We start from the raw sequence: 25,513 nt of genomic DNA, 5'->3' as shown, positions 1-25,513 counted from the left end.
TTAAATAAGGTACACAATGCCCCTTGCTCTGGTAGTTTGCATAAGCAACAAGGCTGCAGCCAGTTTATAGTAAACACCTACAGAGGCACTAGCTTTCCCGTAAGCAGAGATATTTCCTACACTATCATTCTTCACACCTCATCCCTTTCAATGTTTATCACTCGTGGCAGGAACTGTAAAAAGAGGGCAAAAAAATCACAAACTACCTGTTAAGAGTAAAACAAAATCAAAAATCAAATATAAGGGAGAATGCACAGAAAGCGGAGCAGTGTGCACATGTGCTGAGTAGCAGACCCTGGGCATGACTTGGCTCTCAATGCCGTCCACACAAACTGGGGCCAGAATCAATCCATGCAGTCTATGTTCAGAATCCATCCTGTCCAAAGGCTTCATCAGGTGCGGAAGAGCTAAAACACTAAGACTTCAAAGACAATTATCAGCAAAAAAACATCAGGAGTGAAGAGGTAGGCAGTCAGTGCTGGGCATTTAGCAATAATAGCACAATGCACCATTTTCGAGGGATAAAATGTCCTTTGGCACAAGCCCTAATAATGACAAAAAAAAAAAAAAAAGGAAGAACTTCCTCGAAGTATTCTGGGGGCTTGTGACTGAGTTGTTATGAAGCTCATCCATTCAAAATGCAGCCTGGAATTATGTGGGTTCAAATACTAGCAATTTAACATGTACTAGCTGTGTGATCTTGGACATATTGCTTATTCTCTCCAAGTTTAAGCTTTCTCACCTATAAATGGGAAAAGTAACATCACCTAATAGATTGTTGTAAAGACTATCAATAATATATATAACACATCTGAAATACAAAAGTCACCCCATAAATGTTAACTATTAACCCGACTGTTATGAGTTAAATTGAGCCCTCTCCTCTAACAAAACAAAACAAAACAAAACAAACAAACAAAACAGGTAATCAAACTAAAATAAGATAGAGGGGGTCCTAATCAATATGAATAGCGTCTTTATAAAAAAAGGGAAATTTGGATACATAGATCAGCATGGAGAGACAATCATGTGAAAAGACACGGGGAGAAGATGGCCATCTACACATTCATTAAGAGAAAGACCTGGACGAGACGCTTCCCTCACAGCCCTCAGAAGGAACCGACCCTACCAAAACACTGGTTTCAAACTTCTGGACTGGGAGAATATGGATTTTTCTTGTTTAAGCTGCCCTAGCAAACTAATACCTAACTAATTAAAAATTTCATTAATCATCAATGTTTACTTTGACTCATCATGATCAAAACTGTACACTTGACATCAGGCAACACAACTTTATGAACTCTGCTGAGTAATGGTCTATTCCATGTGTTATCTAGTGCTTTTCCCCTTCTTTTTTGATTGTTGTTCGGGCAGATACTGTTGCAATATAAATAGGATGACAGGAAAAAAAAGATGGTTTACCATAATTAAGATCATCTAGTTTTTATTAAAGATAAGTAAGGGGGGGCGCCTGGGTGGCGCAGTCGGTTAAGCGTCCGACTTCAGCCAGGTCACGATCTCGCGGTCCGTGAGTTCGAGCCCCGCGTCAGGCTCTGGGCTGATGGCTCAGAGCCTGGAGCCTGTTTCTGATTCTGTGTCTCCCTCTTTCTCTGCCCCTCCCCCATTCATGCTCTGTCTCTCTCTGTCCCAAAAATAAATAAAAAACGTTGAAAAAAATTAAAAAAAAAAAGATAAGGGAAAATCATACACACAAATTCATAATCCACTTTTCTACTGTTGAGGGAGTTTGCATAGGAGAGTATCAGGATATTTTACCACACTAATTTCCTTCTCAAGGAAAAAAAAAATAAAAGCCTCACACAGCCATTTACTCATTGCCAACCATGTTCCCTACATCTGAAGCCGCTTACATTGTGACACCCTTCCCAACAGAACCACGTTCAGTTCACTAGGATGCATATGAGTCCATGGTTTAATGGGGAAGACTGGTTCTTCCCTGTTTGCAAGAGATTGTTTTCCTGGAGTTGTATCAACAGACCTTCCATTGAAAGGCACATTTCCATAATACAGACATTGAAGTGGATGGGATTATCCTCATCCTAAATTTTTCTTTAAACAGCCCCAGTCTTCTACAGACATGTAGCATGTATAGTTAGAAATGGTGAGTCTAACCATGGCGAACTGAGATACTCAACCACCATCACTGAAGATTTAACTTTGCCAGAATTAATTTTCTTGATGAGTGAATCCTACACTTCCTCCCAATTCCTATACAGCACATCATAACAACTTTTATATTTTAACAAGAGGAGAAAGAAGAAAATTAATATGTAGGGAATACTGGGAATACTAGTGAATGTTGCACACTAAATAAAGCATTTTGTATACCTAATCTACTTTAATCCTCACATCTATCATTGAAAAGGTAGATATTCTTATCACCATATTTTAGACAAAAAAATGAGGTTTAGTAAGGTCAGGTAACCTTCCTCAGGTCCCACAGCTACTGAGGTTTTGGACTAGGATTTCAATGCAGGCTATTTGGACTCCAAAGCTCCTAAATTCAAATTCAGGCAAGAGATTTAGAATCCAGATATCCTAAAAGGTATTTGCAATCCAGGGACTCCTTTAAAGCATCTGAAGTCACAAAGATAGTAAATGTCTTGCTAAACTTGACTCAATTTATCCTCTTTAAGAAGATATCAATTATTCACAAACACAAACTGAGAAGCTTTAATAAGCTTAGATAAAATTAACACCATTATAAAAATACCTGTAGGTCTTTTAGATTCAGTACTATGATAGTTTTTCTTATGGTTAATATTCTTGCAACTTGACCTAGTCCATTTACTTCCTGGAGATAAACAATCAGCTCTCAAATCACTAGTAAGAAGATATTCCACATGAGGTATCTCACACTAGACCAAAAATCAAGAGTCAAATTTACATCTCTCACCTTCTGGGCTGTATAACACTGACAAGTACATGAATTTTTTCTGAGCTTCCTTCCTCACCATGGATATAATAAAGATGTTTGACAGATGACCATTAAGGTCCCTTCAAGTTCTAACACTGTATGACATTTAGAATCTCTTCTTAGGTATAAGAAGCAGAGGTAAAATTGGATAAAACCTCTAAAACAATCTATGTGACAATGACCAGGCCAGGATCTCTGCTTTCAGGCAATTAGATGTCTTTCTTCAGTATCTAAGTTATAGTAGTGGTGGTAGTGATAGAAATAATAGTAGTATAGTTAAGATTTATTGGGCATTTGCTATGTGCAAATCATCAAACTAAGAATTTTACATGTATTGTCTGATATCTAACTTGACACAACACTATATGTGGTAGACACTATTATTTTTCCAATTTTCCAAAGAAGTCACAAAGGAACAGAAATATTAGATATGTTGACTGGGTCCATACTCATGATAAGTGATGAAACCTAAAAGAGTTCTAAACATATCTTTGCTTCCTGTACTATCTGTATGCTCTCTGAGGACAAGAACTTTTCTTTATTCATTTAGCTTAGCACTGTGTCTGACAAATAGTAGGCATCCATTTACTGTGTAGAATAAAAAGAAGAAAGAAAATGAGTAAGGGAGGGTGGAAGGGAAGGAAGGTGAAAAAGAAATATTTAGACATTCTTAATAAATGTTGATTTTCTTCCTTTATTTCTTTAACTCTAACATCACAGAAAAATCTGTAATTATGCCCAGGAATCCTGGCGCTTGGTGATTTCTCCTTCCTGGGGATTCCATACTATAATTTCTGGTACAAGTCAGTGAAACAGCTACCATTATCTGGTTTAGTAATCTAGCTAATCAATGTTCTTACCTCATCTCTTAATTTCTAATGTTGAGACTGAAAGAAGAATATAGTTTATTCTACCATACTAAGCTTCAAGGAAAAAAAAAAAAAAAAAGAATGTCCTTGATACTGGCCTCTCACCAACTGGTCTAAACTAAGGTGAAAGAAAAACTGTTCCCAGAGGAAAGGTATTTCCAAGCCTAACACTATCTATGAATAACATTAATTAGTGGTACCAAAAATTGAGAAACATAAAAAAAGAAAAATGTTTTGATGCACTAGAAGGACATTGGCTCTTACTGCACCCTCTGCCATTGTTACGTGACTGCCGAATGCCACACAAAATGGATCTCGAGAAGGGCTTATCCAAGCAGGTCTTTTTTTTTTTTTTTTTTTCTAAATTTTTTTTTTCAACGTTTATTTATTTTTGGGACAGAGAGAGACAAAGCATGAACGGGGGAGGGGCAGAGAGAGAGGGAGACACAGAATCGAAACAGGCTCCAGGCTCTGAGCCATCAGCCCAGAGCCTGACGCGGGGCTCGAACTCACGGACCGCAAGATCGTGACCTGGCTGAAGTCGGACGCTTAACCGACTGCGCCACCCAGGCGCCCCTCCAAGCAGGTCTTAACCACCCCATTTTGACTGTACCTCTACTTGGCTTTATCTCTACTTATTTACAGTTAGAATTTAGTGAATAGCAGAAACCATAATTATAAACATGTATACAGTAAACATAGGACCCATTACTTAATGTTTAGCAAAAACAGTTACAGATTTTTAATATAATCTGATCTTATCTGACCTGAAGAAAGTTAACATACATTTTACTTTTGTGTTTTCAGTGAGGTAGAGATTGGGAATGAGGGAGACGATGATGAAAGAGAGACAGAAACACAGAGAGAAAGAGAGAGAGAGAGAGAGAGAGAGAGAGATGAAGAGAAAGTGATTATTCAGGGAACCTATGGCATTGATCATACAACGCAGAAGATTTGTTTATTCCTATGCTGCAAAGTATTTCTAAAGTTACAGTAACTTAGTCATTGAATGCCTCAGCATTGTGCAAAAAAACAGGTATAATATACTTTTCTCATACTCAGCAAAAATATATTGCAAATCGTGTTATGTAAATTCTTAATTATAATGAGGATCAATTCTTACATATTCATTTCTCATTTTAAGGACAGAATTTATCAGTAGTCTCATCTCTGACTAATCAGCAATATGAGAACTAGAAGTCCAGAGACCCATTCAGAATATATAAGAAGTAACAAATTTCTAAGACTCTCTATTCCTCTGTTTCTAATACAACTCCAGACATGTTTTATTCATATATACCCTCATTTCTTAATGACCACCTACTATGTATAAAACATTGTATTATAAGTTTATGATTAAAAAAAAACTTGGATCAATAAAAAGAAAAGATACACAAGTTCTAAGATTTTGTTACTAAATACTAATGGAAACTCCTTAGGCTTTTTTTAAAATATAGTACTCTTAAGGAGAATAATGCAAATTATTTGAATAAGTTTTCAATATCAGGAATTTGGGACTACCAAATAAATTATTTACATAAGGACGTTTTTTATATTAAGTTGCCACTTTTTATTTTGCATTTAAAGAGCTTCACCTAATTAGTATAAGACGCAGTTTCTCCTAGCTTTTCTACACTAAAAATTTAGATATTTATCAGAAAATAGAGCTATTGACATCTAAAACATCAACACTTGGGAAAAAATACCAGGTGACAATGATTTGATGAAAGTAAATATTAATATTCCAGCCTTAAAATCCTCACCTGGATTTTAGCCCCTTTTCTAGAACTACCACAAAGTAAGTTTTACTTTTTTTTTCCTCTCTCACTTCCACCCAACTGCAACAGACACATGCACAAATCAAGAAATCATCTTACAATATACCCTTAAATTTTCTGAATATGCCCCATGTGTCCACTAATAGCCAAATGCTTTCAAATCTGTTCAGCTAAATGGATCAATAACTACATCCAGCCTCATATAGTGGGGTTGCCAACATGGTGAAACTGAGCCAAACACAAAATGTCTCTACCAGGACCAAAATCATTATCCACCCAGTAATCTAGAGAGATCGACTTTCCCAGGTATCCCTTAGAGAAGTTAACATACACGTTATCTAGGGCAGTCAACAGCTAGTTAAAAAAAAAAATGAGATGCAGAACGAAGGATTTGGAGAAAATAATGAGTTTTATAATAAACCAATGTAATAGTTCAAGGTCTATATCAAGTAGGAATCCTTCACACTCAGAGTACACAAAATACGTAACAGCACGAGCAAACTGCTAACAAGCTTCTCTGTGCACTCACTCATATGACACAGCTGCAAGAAACAATTGAGCAGGTGCAACCAAGCTTTTGAGAATTCCTGCCTGTTGCCCAGGAACCACAACACTGCACAGTTGAGATTTTAAACAGGTGCAAACATTTTTTTTTCCATTCCTGTAGTGCTTGAGACAGTGCAGCAGACAGTACATCTGCAACCACTCCTTACCTAAAACAACCACCACAGAAAATAAACTCACAGCAACAAAAAAAGTTTGAAAATAAAACAATAATGTCAAAAACAGTGGTTTTGCAATAGTCTCTGACCCCATATCAGCAGTCGCTTTAATAGAACAGTTCCATAAAATACTCTCTAATCTCTTCACCAGATGAATGCTTTGTAATTAAAATTATTCTGCCTCATCAAATCTTAGAAATGTTTATTTGATTCTTACAATAGAGTGAAATGCAAGGTATGTATAAAATGCACTCCCCTTTGAAGCTGTCAATATTAATAAGTACTCAAAAATTAACATTTTCACATTATGAAATCTGTAAGCAATTTTAAAATACAAAATTGTAATAACTTGCAAGTTCATACGTAGATTTACATAACTATTGGTAATTCATATACATACCTGTGCAGCTATGGGGCACAGACAGACGTGCAATCTACCAGGCACTCTGAAATGCAAAAGAAATATATCATATAAGTAAAAATTAATTTTCTAAGTGGAGCCAGTATTTATGCTGAGGCAGTCTCTGCAGAGAAGTAGAAATGACTGCTGTCCTTAAAGAGGTGGGTAATTTTATATCTATATTTTCCCCAGATGATATTTCAGATCACCCCAAATTTATATGTGTGAATAAACACACACAAAGAGTCCCTTAGCAGTGTTATCAAAAACAAGTACCAGCAAGGGACTAAGACGCATCATGGCCCCTGAAACAAAATGCTTTCACTAGAGAACAAGGTAAACACTTAAAAATGATTTTTTTTTATTCTTTCAACACCATTGCTTTCCTAAAACAAATATGACGCTACTCTCTAAAAATGAAACCACTCAGATTCATCTGCACTAAGTTTGGATTGAACACTTGTGAGGAAGAAAGGTGCTTTTCATAGGGCAGTCCACAAACAGGCATAAATAAATAAATAAAAGTAAGCCTTGAATGTTCATTAACTTCAGGTTATAACAGCAATAGAAATGAGTGTTGTTTACCTACAAGAGAGAACACTAAAGTCACACCAGATAGAATGCCCCAACCCAACACACTTTAAGAAAATTGCCAGTGATGTGGTATCAATACAGAAGGTAACGGAAATTCTTCCGGCTCAAAGTATGCAGAGTTTACAACTAGACCTGAAACATATTTGTTTGTAGGTGGAAACTGTATTGCAACACGTAACCTCTGAGCTACTGTGACCCTTGAAAATATTTCATAACTCTTTCTGAAAGCAAACTGAAGTGTTTAATTTATATACTTCTGAACATAGTGAATGAAGGTAACATATTCAAGTCAGTAGGTCTACTGAGTTAACCCTTGATGAAAAGCGTGTGGAGGAAATAATCCATTTGGATGGTGACTCAATGAAATGCCATCTTCATACACTTCTGATGGGAGTGTTAATTGCTATAAATTTTCTGGAAAATGATTAGGTAATGTGTATCAAAATTTTTACTCAGTCGTTTTTAGTACTAGGAATCTATCTTACATAACTGGAAACCATAAATCTAAAAAAGAAAATTTGTATGATAGCAAAAAACTAAAAGCAAACTAAATGTCCAACAGTGGAAAAATAATTAAAGCATGCACATCCATGTAAGGGAATATTTTGCAACACTCCAAAAGGTAACTTGTGGTACTATAATATTATATAAGCATATAGGGTACCAGTTGCATAGACATACTGCAATTGTGTAGATGAGTACAAAAACAGAAAGAACACACAAAAATATTGAGTGATTATATATGGATGATAAGACTATGGATAATTTTAATTTTTGCTTTTTTAGTTTTGTATATAGTTAAACTATACAGTAAACATTAGTTTTATAATAGGAAAAAATATTAGTTGGTAGGGTAGGAATAAAAGAAAAAAGTTACAGACTGCCATATGGAAATCATAAATCTAACCTTCATAAGTGAAGTAAATTAATTCAGTCACACATAAAATCCACAAAGTATACCCACAGTGAGAAACTCATTCACTGCTTCCTCAGAGGGGTACGGCCAGGGTCTCTTTCATCCCACTGCTTTAGAATCTACACCAGTAATTCAATAACACATTTTTAATCATCTTAGTTAAACTTCTTTAATTATGCAGAGTGAAATGATGGCAAGAACAATTTAGGACTGCAAATCTGTTCAACCTATTACAGACTAATTTATTCACTAAGTCAACAATATTTAGTGAGCATCTAGTACACGCAAAGGGTTGTATTTGGCATTATGATATGCTAACAGATAAAACAGAACATATCTTACCCTCATAGAGCTAACTATGTAACAGTGCTAAAAAATATGTTCACACACCTTCCTATTAATTTTGCTGTCAATCCAACACTGTTCTTAAATAATAAAGTGTTAAAAACAAACAAAAAACCAAAATGAAAAATATGTACATATAGCTCATATAACACAATACAGTTAAAGGTATTTAAACATCTGTATTTAAACAGATATGGTACATTTTATTTTTTATTTTTTAAATGCTTATTTTTGAGAGAAAGAGAGAGACAGAGAGAGAGACAGAGGGAGAGAATGAGTAGGGGAGGGGCAGAGAGAGGGAGACAGAAGATCTGGGGCAGACTCCGTGCTGACAGCAGACAGCTCAATGTGAGGCCTGAACTCGCAAACCTGTGAGATTAAACTGAAGTCGGATGCTTAACCAACTGAGCCACCAAGGCGCCCCAGATATGGTACATTTTAAAACAAGAAAGCATATATCAGACATCTCCTTTCATATTATTGCACAACAACTGATACTTAGGTAACATTCAAGAAAATGTCATGAGTACATGAGTGTGTATCACTTATAAAATACCCTAATAAATTAAGTGTTTAGTTTTGTTTCTTACGTGATCTATTTTTTGTTAATACAGAATTATATAACAGGAGACCAGTTATGAAGGCATATTAACCCAACCTCAGATGCCAGATGTCTAACTAAGCTTGTCTCAGATTATGTAAGGCCACACAAAACATATGCACAATTATTAACAGCTATAGTTATTTATTGGCAACTAAAGTAAATAAGTGGTTACTTGCTAACCTTGCCAAATGTACTGTTACAATACTACCAGGGAAAGGAAAGGAGATAGGAGTGGACAGACTAAATGCTGAGGGGATCTCTAACAGCAGAAGGTGGTGATGGAGGTGGGTAAGACCATTTTTGTTGTGCAGATAAAGTGATGCAGCAGAGTTTCTCTTAATAGCAGCTCAGCTTCCTTTTGGCCTGTAAGCATAATGTAACCATCATGTGCCCTTCTGAAGCGAGTGACACACAATGGTTTTGAGGTTCGGTCAATGGGGTCAGCCTGTGTGAAGTGGTGCCAAGAATGGAGAGAAGCTACTCATATGACCAATTATCTGTAGTTCTGTCCAGAGTTCTGGACAGCATGAGAGTTATATGAGGTAGCACAGTGGTTACGAGATTAGCTTTTGCCATCAGACAAACCTGCAATTGAATTCCAGCTCCCGCTCTTCAACTGTGTGGTGTTGAGCAAGTGACATTTTCCCTGTCTGTCAAATGAAGATCATGTTACCTATGTTTGTGCCTATTACATGTTAAAGGCATGTAATGGAACCAGCACAGTTCCTGCTATAAAGTAAGCATTGCTGAAGGGAGGCTATTAGTTTGGCCCTAGTTGTGTGAGAAAAAGAGAGGATGTCTGTCCCTTTAAGTTAAAGTGGTAAACTAAACAGCGAGTAAGGAGATAGAAAGAAAGCTTACTCAAGATATCACTCTATCTTCCACAGCTCATCCAGGAGCCAGTATGGATGTTCACAGAGTATCTCTGAATCAGGAAAACATTGTAACAATAGTAATAGCCACAGTACCCAGCCCTAACCAGCTTTTTAAACCACCATTCCTATTACTGAAGAGGAAGGCAGTAGGATCTCAGTAATATATGCCCATTTTTCTGAGTGAAAATGAAAGTTTATTTTCCATACTTAACTGAAACAATCCAGGAAATAGAAAATAAGGATGACATAAATGTAATTATTCAACTGGAATTAGGCCAAGGTGTTGTGGGCCCTTAACAATAACATGTGGCAGAATCACCTTTTCATGTTTTCTAAAGAGACCCTGCAAATGACCTGAGCTCACATAGAATACAAAGTTTGCAAATATAATGAAAAATATTATAGTCAGTTTTTCTCTCATGGTTTGGAATATGTGAGTGAGTGTATAGTGATGTTGTTATGACAGTCCTGAGTTCTGTTTTGATTTGGAGGACAGCACAGATCTAGAACTGTTAAGTGGTATCTTGAGAGTCCCTAGAATAGTTTGGGTCACATGAAGGTGAAGTTGCTATCAGCACCATTCCAGATGGAGATATACTATAGAGGATTTGTGTTAAGTTCTTTTTACTTGCAGGCTGGCACAGCTGTATTCCCCAGTGGGGACTGAATAAGTCCAATTCCATGCTGTGAAGTGCAGGAAAGTTTATCTTCCCTCTATACTGGTTAGGCCTGACTAGACATGGAAGAGGGGGGTAATCGGTGGTGCCTCCTGGGCCATTAATAAATTGAATAGCTAATTCATTTAAGGCACTGAAAAGGGCCTCAGCAGGGTCTGCAGGGGACAGTGGCTCCATAAAAGAACTCTGAACCTAAATTAGACTGCAGACCATTTCCCCAATGACCTAGTGAACATCCTTAGGAACATCTTAAGTGCTTTACATTTTAAGTTTGACCTATTTTGAGAAATGACATTATGTGATCCAAAATATTTTTATTTTATTTCATATGTGTTTACTTTTGGACCCACTACCGAGCTGAGCTTGGTGCTCTATCATTGTTACACTGTTATTATAAAATGTTGAATTTAATCATCAATAGAGGCAATTTAATTTTTAAAATCGAGGTGCCCCAATTTCTGTGGTTTTATCTGAACAGAAAGCCTATGAAGAATAAGAGGAATTATAATTTTAAAAGTAGACTCAAAAAACTAGTTAATTATGCTTATTTTTATAAATTACTAAGCTAGATTTAGCCCTTCACACATAAAAAAATCTATCTTCCTATCAGAAAGAGGAAGTATGAGAAGCAACAGTTATCTATTTATCTATTCTGTGAAATGGAAATAGATAAAGGGTAATAAGGAAGGAAAAGGGAACCATACAATAAACACCCATTAACCCAAGAGCACGGCAGGTCTGTCTAGACCTCAGGTCAGACCAGCTATAATGAAGCCACTACCTGTATGAAAACCTAAGCTTATTAAAAAAAAAAAAAAGTGAGGTTTGACTTTTCTAGTATTAATGGCTACCACTTAAAATGAAACAATATCAAATTTTATGTATAAACATGATGAATTTGAACTCTCACATAGAAGCCTGATCTATAATATATTATAAATAACTCTATTCTGTAATCCACACTTCACAGTTTATTAAGGAGAAAATAGTTTTATTAAACAGATATCTTAAAATTTAAATTCTTTAAATCAAAGTTTAAGAGCTAGTCAAGAAAATGCACAAAACTAGAATTTAGATAAAAATTGGGAATTATATCCTCAAATATAACTTGACATTATGATTACGGAAAGAACTTATTCTTGGACAATGTGAAAATTCTACTGACCTGAATGTACACATCCCTGGGGTATCAGTTTAGATATTTTCTTCCTCCAGAGTCTGAAGCCCTGTCCTTAATCTTGTCATAATAATCATAAGACTGCATTGTAATTGCCTTTAATATAAGACATGGGAACAGGGGTTTTGTCTCATTCATTGTTACATCTCTAGTCCTTAGTACAATACCTAAAAAATAGTAGGTATGGGGGCGCCTGGGTGGCGCAGTCGGTTAAGCATCCGACTTCAGCCAGGTCACGATCTCGCACTCCGTGAGTTCGAGCCCCGCGTCAGGCTCTGGGCTGATGGCTCAGAGCCTGGAGCCTGTTTCCGATTCTGTGTCTCCCTCTCTCTCTGCCCCTCCCCCGTTCATGCTCTCTCTCTGTCCCAAAAATAAATAAAAAAAAAAGTTGAAAAAAAAATTAAAAAAAAATAGTAGGTATGGCTTAAATATTAGTTAAAGAAATACTGAACGAATTGGGTTACCATCTGTTCCCGATGATTAAGAAAATTTACACTGCATAAAAAAAAATTAAGGAATTACATTCCTAAACAAATTCTTTTTCAACTTTTAAAGGACTAACCTTCCAAACCTCTTTTTACTTTCCCCTCCTACTTTTCCTCTTATTCTGTAGAAAACTAAATGATGACAATCCTAGTCTCAAATATTCACAACAGATTAGAAAGCCTGGTTGTTGTGGCCCCAGGGTGGGCAGGGGAGAATGCTCCAAATCCCTCTTGTCCACAGACACATTGAGTCATAGTGCCCTAGAAGATTTCCGCAGTCCCTGACCAACTGCGTGCTTCTATTCTCTCTGAGAGGCCACCTCCAACTATTGTTTCTGAGACAGATCCTGCCATTATTTTATTCTTTTGTAGTATTTATGACAGTTTGGATTATTCATGTGGTCATGGGTTTATGTGTTTATTCTCTCTTTCCCCAACTAGGCTGTACACTCCATAGAGGTCACATTATTTAGTTTGGCATTCCATATCCAGGGTCTAGTTTTGTGCCTGACACACACAAAAACACTCAATTACTATTAGCCAGATGTATAAATATGAGGCTTGGAGCAGCAGGTTTCAATCAAAAGAGACTGTGAAATCTGATAGGTAACAGCTACCCCTACCATTGTTTTTTCTACATTCCAACTCTGTCTACCACTTGGAAACCTCAGTGCTGTAAGAATGCTTTAATTATAAATTCCATTCAATCAACAGCAAGTCAGGAAAACTTCAGAAGCAATTCTAGGTAGGCTGAAGGTGGAATATCTAGGAGAAGGAATGGAATTATAATGAGAACAGCAACCACTTCCAATTAAAAGTTTGGGTTTGAATTCCAGCTTCCTAAGTGTGTATCCTAGGGGAACTTACATAATCTTCCTAATACTGTTTCATCTTATTTAGAATGGGGGGATTTTATCTAAAACACAGAGTTTTTAATGGCAATTGAATGAGATTATATATATGAAAGCAGCTGGTAGTATAATTTATGGCATTTAGGAAAAGGGGCTGGCTACAAATTAGTTCCTTTGCATTGGCCAGCCAGTCTGCAGCAAGATAGAGAGATGATTTGACTAAAAGCCCAGGAACAGACATTTTGGATGGAGAAAAATGGAAGAAACAAGAGCTCAAAGGCAGAATAAAAGCAAGTAGGTGCTAAGGACTATAACTAAAAAAAGCATAAGACAGACTAGTAGGACTATAACAACAGAAATGGAAAGAGATTTTAACATGATAGAAAAATTGCCAAGAAATCTATTAGCTTTTCACTTACGTGATACAGCATTCCCCACATATAAATAAAATAATTGCCACTCTTATAGTTAGGAGAAAAATCAACTGAAATGTACATTAAACACATATTAGAGGTTTAACATTCTTCACATGATTTCATGTGCTGGAAACTCAGCCCGTGTAAATATAGCCACGAACTTTATTATTTACTATGATAAAGTAACAGCATATCCTCCTGTGTGTACTACCTGCAGAGGTATAAAAGGCAAATGTGTACTTGCTCTTTAGGTACAATTACAAGGCAGCACAATGTAGAAGTAGGACCTTTCTTTGCATTCTGTGCTTATCAGACAGTGGCTACCATCACTGAAAAAGAAACAGTATCATGAAAACTTCATTAGAAATTCTTTTTTCCACTCTTAGGTGCTTTCATTTTTCTCACTGCTCTAGTCAAACTTATGTCAGCTCCCTTGTTAAAACTGTTTTCTAAATCAGTGTCTTTCTCATCCGTGTGTGTGTGTGTGTGTGTGTGTGTGTGTGTGTATTTTTTGAACTGTTCTTACACAAATCAAAAAAGAGAATAAGAGGTCTTAGATGCACTGCATACCAAAAGTAACCACCATGGCTCCATACTTGCACCTCAAGGAATGCTGACCTGGTATCAAAAAGTTTACCAAAAGAGTCCTTTTGAGTTTATAGCATTTGCCCACCTGTGGTGATAAAATGTTTTCTAAAGTCTATGTTCTCTTCAAGACTGTCATCTTCATGAGGGCTGAAATGGTGTCTATTTTTCTATCTTTCATAGCATCACGACTTCGTTCAGGGATAGGCACCCAATATACAGCCACTGAATATTTCATTCACTTATTAAATAAAAATTTATTGAGTATTTACTATGTACCAGTCATTTCTCTCGATAGCAAAGATACAGGTATGAATAGATGAAAACTTCTGGTCTCATGGAGATTACATTTTTGTGTGGCAAGTGACAATAAGCAAGAAAAAAAAACTAAAATATATACAATAATAGACAATCATCCATATTAAGGAATTAAAATAAAGCTAGGAAGAGGAAAATAAATGTTGGGATGGAGGAATTGGGGGGTAAAATTTTAGAAAGGGTAATGGGTGATGATATCATTGAAAGATCACATTCAGGTAAAGACCTGAAATAAATCAGGGAATGAGTTAGGAAGATATTCTTAGAGAACAGGTATTCAACCCAAAGAAATAGAAGTCGAAAGGCCTTCTAGGAGGAATATGCTCTTCTGTTTCCTATAAAATGTCAGGCTAGATTCATAGAGGAATGTTCCTTTTATAACACAGAGGTGCTACATTTAAAAGAGAAAACACACAAACACATATACAAACAGAGTCTTTTAAATGTTTGATCTCACAAGAAAGAAATTAAAATTCCAAAAAGATAGAAACAAAAAGGAATATAAAGGACAGGGCATTTGGCATATTACTATGATGCTGCCACAACACTCAAGGGTTTTATGCAATTCAGTAATTGCATATTCAGTCAGAGACACAAAGCAAGTTTATGATAACTGCAATCATAGAGAATGGCAACCAAGTAATATACCTGGACTACCTAGAAGAAGCAAATCTACTCTGCTAGAACAACTTCAACAAAGCATACTGCAATGAAAAAGAACTCACATAGCAAAAATATCAAACATATGAAGAAAAGTTTTCCCATAAATAAGTCAGAAGATACAAAAGTGCTTTATATTAAATATGATCATTAAGTTAGAAAATGAACAGAGCACAGTCTTAAGAACTGAAGTAACAACAGTAATCTCAGATTTAGTGGGGCAAAATGTTTAAAATGCTAAGAAATTTAAAAAGAAAAGGGTGAAAATAAGGAGGAAAAACATAAATAGGTAGATTTGATTAAAAAATAAAGAGATTCTGGGTGGCTCAGTTGGTTGAGTGTCCGACTTTGGCTCAGGTCATGATTTCATGGTTCATGAGTTTGAGCCCCATGTCGGGCTCTGTGCTGAGAGCCTAGAGCCTGCTTAGGATTCTGTGCCTCCCTATTTCTCTGCCCCTCCCCTGCTCATGCACATGTGCTTGCTCTCTCTCTCTCTCTCTGAAAAATGAGTAAACATTTAAAAAAATTTGTTAAATAAAGAGATTCATAGAATTGAATTTTTTATTAAAATTAAGGTCTGAAATGAGGCTATACATCACATTAACGCAGCTAAAGGAAGAATTACTGAACTGAAAGATAATTCCAAGGAATTTACTCAGAATAAAAGGGTGAAAAACATAAAAAAGACATTAAGGAATATAAGAGACAGAATAAAAAGATCTAATATATGTCTAAAAAGTATTTGAGAATGAGGGTAGTCTGAATTTTAAAAAGTCCTACTAAATGCTGTTTATGAGAGATTTAGCTAATACATAACAAGAGAGAATGTTTGAAACTACAAGAAAGGTAAAAACTGAGGTAGGCATATTAAGGCCTAATAAACCAGATTCCAAGTAAAGGCATTATTAAAAAATAAAGATAGTCATTAAATAATGAAAATGAAACAGTTCATAAGAAGACATAGTAAATTGTTTAAGCATCTAACAGCACAGATGTAAAATATATAAAACACAAACAGCAAAATTCTTAATCATAGTACAAAATTTGGTCATATTTCTATCATTAATTCTAAGAGAAACCAGGCAAAAAAAAGTAATGATAATTTAATAAGGCAGATCTAATTATAAATATAAAACACTACACCTAAGAATTATAAGATACACATGCCTTCAAAGCACGCATGAAAAATGTTCAATAATTGACCTTATGTCAAGCCACAAAGTAAGTCTCAACACATACTAAATAATTAAAATCATTAATTATCTCCTCTAAGCACAGTTAAATTTATATTTAATAACAAAAACATAGTCTTGCCCCCTAAATACCTGGAATAACTGGAATTTTTCTTAAAGCTTCATAAAAATCATGGGTCAAAGACTAATGAAAATTCAAAAATTACAGAAAAAATAGAACTTAATGAAAATGAATAAAACAACAAAACTCACAGGATGCAGCTTAAGCAAAGAAAAATGTATAGCTATAGATTTTTATGTTTAAAAAAACTAAAATCATCAAGTTAGAAAAGGTAGAATAAAGTAAAACCAAAAATGTAAGAGCAGAAAAATTACAAAATAATATCAGAAATAAGTGAAATAAAAAAACTACAGATAGTCAACAAAATAAAATTTGGTTCTCTGAAAAGATTAATAAAATAAAATTTTGGGAAGTTTTATTAAAAAGAGAAGGTACAAATAAACAGCATTAAAAAGGAAAAAAAAGAACAAATATGTTTAGAGATTTAAAATGATTACTGAATACCATGAACAACTTTATGCTATTATTTAAGCTAAATATTCAAGCTATTTTAGAACTTCCATGAAAAGACAATTTTATTGAAAAATTTTAACTTGCTTGAGAGGAGTCAGAAAACCTAAACAGACTATTGTAAATAAAAATATTACATAAGGAGTTAGAAACCTACACACACACACACACACACACACACACACACTCATGGCCCAAATACATTTAAAGACTTTAATAAACCTCCAAATCCAGTTATGGTCTCTATTATAAAAACTACCAGCAAAAACAGGAAAGTATGTCAACTTACTGTATAAGACTATTAACAATCACTAGATAAAGGTGTTATGAGAAAGGAAAATTATTTGCAATAATGAAAATTAAGAGAGACAACCAAGCAAAGAACACTCAGGAAAAAGATTAGAACAGCTATCATTTATACAGCCCCTATCAGGTGCTTTTTCAAGAGTTTGTGTGTGTATATATATATAATGTATGTATATATATGTGTGTGTGTATATATATATATATGTGTGTGTGTGTGTCTGTGTATATATATATATATATATATAATGTATGTATATATATGTGTGTATATATTTATATATATATAATATATACATATTATATATATATATATATATATAATTTAATCTATAAATCAGCCATGTGAGGGAGTTTTATTTTCATCTTTATCACTATTTTATAAAAGAAAAAAATGAGGCTCAAGTGATGCTCTTTTCTTTGAGACAAGAAACTACCTCAAGGTCAAAGATCTAGCTAATAAATAGCAGAGCTTAGTTTTAGCAGACTAAAGCCTATTACTTAAACACTACCTTCTACTGTTTCCTCATCTTTCTAAAAGTAAATTAAAAAAAAAAACAAAACTAAATCTGATTTTGAATGCAATATAATTTTGGCTTTCAGCAGCTTTATTATGATACTCTTAGACATTGTTTTCTTAAATGTATTGTGTTTTGAGTTCACTAAACCTTGAAAATCTATATATGTCTCTTGCAAAATTTGGGAAGTTTTGACCTTTATTCTTAAAAAATTACAATATTGTTTCTGCCTTATTCTTATTCTTTACCTATATGCTAGATCTTTTTTTTTTTTTTTTTTTTTTTTGCTAGATCTTTTAAAATGTCCTTCAGGCTTCTGAGGTCCTACTTATTTTTTTCCATTCTTTCTCTCACTCCTTTCTAGATAGGATGCTTTTTATTGAACTATCTTCAAGTTCATCAACTTCTTCTGTCACTTCTATTAATGCTATTAAGCCTATTAATAATTTATTTCAGATAATGTATTTTTCTGTTCTAAATTTTCCATTTGGTTATATGTTTATATATATTATATATATGTAATATATATGCATTTCTCTTTGAGATTTCCTATCTTTTTATTCATTTCAACAGTATTCTCTTTCACCTCACTGAGCACAGGTAAAATAGCTACTTTTTTTTTTAAGTTTATTTATTTATTTTGAGAGAGAGAGTGTGTGTATGAGCAGGGAAGGGGCAGAGAGAGAGGGAAAGAATTTTTCAAGCAGGCTCTGCACTGTCAGCATGAAGCCTGACACAAGGGCTTGAACTCAGGAACCGGAGTTCATGATCTGAGCCGAAACCAAGAGCTGGCCGCTTAAGTAACTGAGTCACCAAGGTGCCATTGGAATAGCTACTTTAATTTTCTTGCCTGATAATTCCAACATTTGGGTCCTTTCAGGATTGTTATCCGTTGATTTTCCTTTAGAGTTTTTGTTTTTTGTTTTGTTTTGTTCATATTTGACTCATTAGGGTTTTATCTTGGACATTTTCAATGTTAATTGTGGATACAGTGAATTCTGGTATATAGAGCCAAAGAGTAGTGATATTTTTGTTTTAACAGGCCATTAACTTGCTTCATCTCAAACTGCAAACTCTGTCCTGTTCAGATCTCAGTTGATTGCTTTCAGGATGTCATATACATATGTTTTTCAGGAGTCAGCCATAGTTAGGCAGGGTTTATATACAGAATTTGAGATTCTCCCATCTCTCTCTCTTTCCTTTCCTGAATTGCCCCTTATTCTCTGGCATCTGTACCCATTTCCAGGATTCCTCCAATCAGAAAGCAGTGGGCTTTCTTTTGGAGTTCAGTTGCCCTGTTGCCACCAGAGCTATAGTTACCCTCAGGAAAAGCCACAAAAATGTGAAACCATCCCACCCCATTCCAGTTGCTTAATCCAAGTTTCACTCTCCTCAAAAATCTTCCTACTATTGTTCATTCTCCATAACCTTCGATCATTGTATTGTTTTTTGTTTTGTTTATTTTTCTTTTGTTTTTTGCTTTTGTTCAGAGTTTTGTTCAGTTGTTATTTGCAGGTGGGGTGTTGGTTAGAAGTTTCTTTCTTTATACCAGAAGCAAAACTCATATATTATTATTAGTTGGGGGAACAGAAAGCTCTTAAAAAGTATCAAGAAGTATAGATAAAAATTGTAGTAAATGGGCTAGTAATATGTCACTTGCTTCTGGAAGAGGCCTGAACACATGAAGAAAAGGGGCAATAAAGTGGGTAATAAATTTAAAAAAATATGTGCCACCAAATGAGTAAGAATAAAAGTGAAATTCATATACATCAAATCCTCAAAAGTTTTGGAAATGGGAAAAAATGTCAGTCATATGTTTCAAGACCAACATTTTTCATCAAATCTCAGAACCAAAGTAAGGAAAACAAATAGATAAAAGAACTTCTGTTCAAAGAGGGTTTTTTTTTTTTTTTGTCAAGATTTACATTAACCCACAACATATCTTAAAGTTTGAAAAACTGTCTCAAGAACTGACAATGATTAAGTTCCCAACTAAATTATATTTTCTAAATTAAAAACAAGCACCTACTCAAATGTAACTTTTTTTTAAATGAAACTAAAGCAAATTCACTTTATAGATGAAAATAGAGCCCATACATCTTTATTGTTACAAGATCTGTTTCCAGACTTGATACATTATAGGACATGATAATATCAGGCAATGAGAAAAAAAATCTCATTGAAAACTCACAAAAATCTAATTTCTGCAAGAGATCTATCATTGGAAGTAATTTCACTATACTCCTTTCTCCTTTGGTATACCTCTGGATCTAACTGCATCAGGGTACAATGAAATATACCTTCAGCTATCAGAAGATATGGTTCTACCATCAAGCAGCCAAGGGATCTTAGACAAGTCCCTTCACCTATCAAGGCTTTAATTTGCTTATCTGAAATGTGAGGCCAGAACACAGCAGCATTAACTGCAGCATTCTATGACTATATACATAGCCTTATTTCTGGATTTTTCAATGTTATGGGCATTATTGTATGATTTCTGCATAACAGATCTGGCAAATTCCTCAGATCCCAGGCCTATGGAAAAGATTTAGGAAGAGATAGATTATCTTCATCACAAAGGAGAGTTAGGCAGGGCTTCCACATACAATTTCAAGTAAATCATCAACTGACATCTGAAGTTGCCATGTCTCCAAAGATAAGAACTGTATTTACATCAGTACTTCAGGTGAGTGGGATAATTTCGTGAACGGTGTGTTAACATAATTTTAAATGTGAAGATTAAGCAATTGGACATTTATTATGAATTTCAAGGAAATGATGTTACAATTTTGTTTAAGATTCTGAGAACTTTAGATATATCTCCTTATAAAAACTACTTACTTGTGATGAGCGCTACATGTTATATGTAAGTGATGAATCACTGGGTTCTAGTCCTAAAACCAATAGCACACTGTATATTAACTAACTTGAATTTAAATAAATAAGTTAAAAAACACTCTTCTTAGAACCAAAAAGTGTTATAAGCAGTGCAATGTTCTTTAGAACTGCCTGAATTACATTCATTCAAATAACCTTAACAAATATGCATTAAACACCTGGTTGGTACAAGGTTCTATACTGTTCACTGTTCACACATACATATAAGAAAGAATTTTATGCCTGCCTTTAGGGAGTTTATAATTTATCAGAAGCAATGCATACTAGAAGGCATCCAGACATAAATAAGAATAGTGCATAGCAGGAAAAGGTAAATACAATGAAGGAGGAAAACAGAGAACCCTGTGCTTCAGGCTTTGCTCCCAGCAGAGAACTAAACAAGTGAGGATGAGGATCACACTGCAGGAGGTGGCCAACCAGATAGCCTGAAGGACACTCAGAGTTAGCTAGTGAAGGGGGAAATAGGGGGATTGCTAGAAGAGCCTGGAGAAACAGGCAGAGCTGTGGACCTAGAAGACCAGCAATTAGTTGAAGATCTGACAGGTGGCAACTTGGAAGATAAAATTCCTATATTCCTATCCTGAAAGGACCCAAGGATGATTCTGTGCAGCTGGGAGTTGAGAAAGGAGAGAAGTGAAGTAAGTTTTCTGTTATGGGAACAAGATTCTTCCAAGTTAAGGAAATATGAGCAAAACCATAGAAGAAGAAATTTTGAGTTTGTCAAGTTTTCCACCTCACACCATGTCAATATAAGCAGAAATTATATAAACAAGTAACAGGTTTTTATCAGTTTACAAATTCTGGCAGGCTAAATTAAACCTGAAGATGAGGACAAAATTACCTTCAAGTTCCTGTTTACAACTTTCTATTCCCTAAAAGGCTATTTATATAGGTCATATGTGCAATTCAGTTGCATCCTTTCTAAATAATTCTATTTAAATGTGAAATGGTTGGACTCAAATATCACTGGTCTTCATTTTGTTTTGAAAGGACAGTAAGAACAAATTAATCTATAATCACACTAATGATAAGAATCAGAATTTTAACTCCTTCCTTTGAAATGAAGAGGCAAATACTTTAGCCAAGAGCTTGCAAGTTTAATTTACAATTCACAAAAATCTACAAACATAAATCAAGTGATGAGAATTTCCCTTATCCTTACTTGAATATCACTGTAATATTTTGAATATCGGTTTTAACAAAATGAATAAGAGCGCAACAGAGTTCAGATGAAGCTTATTTCTTGCCAATATCCATATGAATGCCAAATACCATCCAAGCAGATTGTGTGGCTACTTACTACAAATGAATCCTCTTGCTCTCCATTCAAACTAAAAAAAAAAAAAAAAAAATCCTCAGATTGGGCACTTGCCACTAGTTAGAGTCCCCCTAGTCACTGCTTCATAGTGAACAAGATCTAAGAGAGACACAGTGACCTGTTGAGGCCACCTCGGTACCATATTGTAGATCACTCATGTTGTGCTTCTTCAGAAACAAGCTACGAATAGTAGAAAGAGAGGGTATGTTACACTTTGTCTGTGAATCTTGCTTTTTGGATGGAGGAAGGAAGAATGAAAAAAAGGAAACCAATATTTAGTTACACTCTGTTTTGGGCTAGCCACTTAGCAAATGTTTTGCTATTTAATTATCACAATCAAAGGAGGTATTAATCCCATGTGATGTAAGAAAGGAGTGGAGTTCAAAAAGCCAAGTTATTTTTGTGACATCATGTGTCATCCCAATTTGACTCTGAAGCACCTGTTCTTTCCCATACATCTTATTTTTGTTCATTATCCACTTTTATTTTTATTTTATTTTTTTTTTTAAATTTTTTTTTTAACGTTTTTATTTATTTTTGGGACAGAGAGAGACAGAGCATGAACGGGGGAGGGGCAGAGAGAGAGGGAGACACAGAATCGGAAACAGGCTCCAGGCTCTGAGCCGTCAGCCCAGAGCCTGACGCGGGGCTCGAACTCACGGACCGCAAGATCGTGACCTGGCTGAAGTTGGACGCTTAACCGACTGCGCCACCCAGGCGCCCCCATTATCCACTTTTAAAAGGTAGCATACTTCCTTAGGATTGCAGCTCTGGTTGGCAGGAGAGTCCCCTCAAGCTGTTTTCGGGCAACTTGTTCAGGGGTTGTGCACTGATTGTGTTAATGGTCACCTCCTCTCCAGGTCTAGTGTCATGGATCACCTATAACAAAACAAACTGAAGGAGTATTTGCCTATGTACAACCAAGAGAGTTGATTTCAAAAGTGCTGAGCCTCACAACTAAGATAGTGGCAGCAGCCTGTACAGAGGCTGATCAATGAAATCATGTTTTTGTTCCACTGGTTTCTGTTCTTTGGAGTCCCCAGGGTGCACTCTATCACTGTTGGATCTATGACTATAGTCTCCTTTCCTTCCAGGCTTCTCTCCAAGCCATACTTATCATGTCTAGTTTTTTGATATCACAGATATTGTCAAACCCTAGGCCTCATAAATTTTCTACTCTTTGAACCCCTTTTATATTGTCTTTCTATCCTAGCCCCAACCCCATAACACATCACTTTCTTCTTTTGTTAATACCCTCCATTCACTTTCTGATTTTGCTTCATTTACCAAGCTCTCTTGGTTGAGATTCTAAGGTTGGAAATTTAGTGTAAGTAATTTATTTGGGAGACAACCCCAGGAAACACTAGTAGGGAATAAAGGAAGTGAAGCAGAGAAGGGAAATAGACTGTCAGCAAAGATAACCATCAACAGTTCCTCAGATCCTTGTTGTTGAATGTTGCCCCTCATTTCAAAAGGCAAAGTTTAATAAGAGACTCTTAAATACAGAGAACAAACTGAAGGTGGATAGGGGTTGGGAGGAGAGGGGAAAATGGGTGATGGGCATTGAAGAGGGCACTTGGGATGAGCACTAGGTGTTGTATGTAAGCGATGAACCACAGGAATCTACCCCAAAAACTAACAGCATACTTTACATACTGTAGTTAGCCAATTTGACAATAAATTATGTTTAAAGGTGGGGGGGGGGCAGAGTCTGTTTCCCTTCATCTTGAATCAGGGTTGGACTTTGACCTTTTGACCACAGATTGCAACAGAGGTCACACTGTGCCCGTTCTGAACAAAGGCTGGAAGAGTCCTGGCGGCCTCCTCTTTTGCTTTCTTGAGATGCAGACACCATGTGAAGAAGCTCTGACTAGACTGGTGAATGATAAGAAGCCACGCGGACAGAAAGAGTTCAGACAGACCCCAGCTATTCTAGCCACTGCACTGAGGCCTCAGACTTTGATAAGTAAAGCCATTATGGATATTCCTGACTGAAACAGGCTTGCAGTAAAGTGCAGTTACATGTGTGACCTCTGGTATCAGTAGGCAGGAAAGAAGAATACCCCAGCCACCCCACAGTGCTATAAGAAATAGACCCTTATTGTTTTAAGTAACTAAGTTTGGGGGTAGTTTGTTACACAGCCATAAATGAAACATGTAGGAAGTCCATAAGGGGTACATTTATTAAGCAGCTTACTGCTATGGTGAATTGGAGCTCAATCTTACTGGGACATTTTGGCAAACAGTGCAGAACATGCTGACAGTTAGCCCATGTAAAGGGTGAGGGTCTTAATTTATCCAACAACTTGCCACCAATTATTTGCTTAAGGCTTCTTCTAGTGACATTAGCTCTTTGGCACTTGAAGCCTGCCCAACATATTCGCTCAACATCCAGAAAAAAAGCCTGGGAGAAAGTCACAAGTATCAGCCATAAGTCCTCAGTGACAAGATAGGAGTGGTGGGGAGAAACAAAAAGAGTGCGGACACTGGTGAAGACCAATTCTGGAGCACCTGCCTTCTCCACTCCTAGAGTTCAGAAGCTACAGAGGGTCTTATAAATGCACAGACTGTAACTACTCCCTCCACGCTTAGCTGGGCCCAAAGCTGCTGAACAGTCCTCCTCTGTTTCCCTAAGCAACATCTCTCCACTTTTGTATATGATATCTATTTCAAATCTTCCCTCTTCCTGAAATCTAACACTACACCCTCTGTCCATTCAGTGTCTGCTACCCATCCTAGTGAGAATATAAAGGTCATTAGATCAACTTTTTTGGTAGCTTACTTACAAACCAATTCTGCTAATATCCATCTGTTCCCCCTTCCCTACCAATGCCAAAGGAAAGGACCAACTTCAATCCATAATTTACCCACCCACCTCTCTGTCACTGAAACCCTCTGCCTTAGGGCTTCTGCCCCTCTTATGTAATTGCCCAATCTCTCTCTCTCTCTCTCTCTCTCTCTCTCTCTCTCTCTCTCCCTCCCTCTCTCTCTCTCCCTCCCTCTCTCTCTCTCTCTCTCAACACACAAATATGATCAAGCCACTGAATTACTGAAATTCTACATACTTTTTTTCTCCCCTGACATATACTCATTTCTTCCTCACCCATCTGCCAGACTCTTCCCTGGCAAACTCCCCTTCACCCTTTAGCTAAACTTAGCTATTTCCTTCTCAGGAATGCCTTCTCTAACCCTGCTGTGCATCACTTCCCAAATCTCCGCTTACTCCCATCAGCGCAGCTGGCTCTCTATTGAATGCTCCATGTCCCCTTTCCTGATATTCCCCCTTTTCCTCCCATTGGATGTAAGGTCCTCCAAATCAGATATTTGTCTTATAAATTTTTGACTACAGTCTCTCTACCTGGAACACATTGGGTGCTTAATACATATTTATTGAATAAATAAATGACTGGGGTCCTTTTATTCTCCTCTTCTTACCATTCCAGAGTAACTTAAGCGAGAGCTGCATTCAAGATATAAATAAGCTTCTGTGGTCCTTCTTTCC

At 36.0% G+C, this 25,513-nt stretch overlaps 1 protein-coding gene and 1 long non-coding RNA gene across 47 annotated transcripts in view; one reads left to right on the top strand and one right to left on the bottom strand.

Annotated features, from left to right (window-relative positions):
- Positions 1-25,513, bottom strand: part of ZBTB20 (zinc finger and BTB domain containing 20) — a 780,465-nt gene that overhangs the window by 566,443 nt on the left and 188,509 nt on the right. For all 43 annotated transcript variants that reach the window (XM_086676282.1, XM_086676281.1, XM_086676306.1 and 40 more), the window contains one exon: positions 6,708-6,753. The gene's annotated coding sequence lies outside the window, so the exon portion shown is untranslated. The remainder of the gene's footprint in view (positions 1-6,707; positions 6,754-25,513) is intronic.
- LOC147577442 (uncharacterized) overlaps positions 9,250-25,513 on the top strand; it is a 111,138-nt gene continuing 94,874 nt past the window's right edge. For all 4 annotated transcript variants that reach the window (XR_015240548.1, XR_015240549.1, XR_015240547.1 and 1 more), the window contains exon 1: positions 9,250-9,450. This is a non-coding gene — a long non-coding RNA (uncharacterized LOC147577442). The remainder of the gene's footprint in view (positions 9,451-25,513) is intronic.

The sequence above is a fragment of the Puma concolor genome, chromosome C2 (assembly GCF_028749965.1).
Source record: "Puma concolor isolate L17-30 chromosome C2, mPumCon1.1.hap2, whole genome shotgun sequence".
Classification (NCBI taxonomy): Eukaryota; Metazoa; Chordata; class Mammalia; order Carnivora; family Felidae; genus Puma; species Puma concolor.
This window is presented reverse-complemented; position numbering and strand designations above follow the sequence as displayed.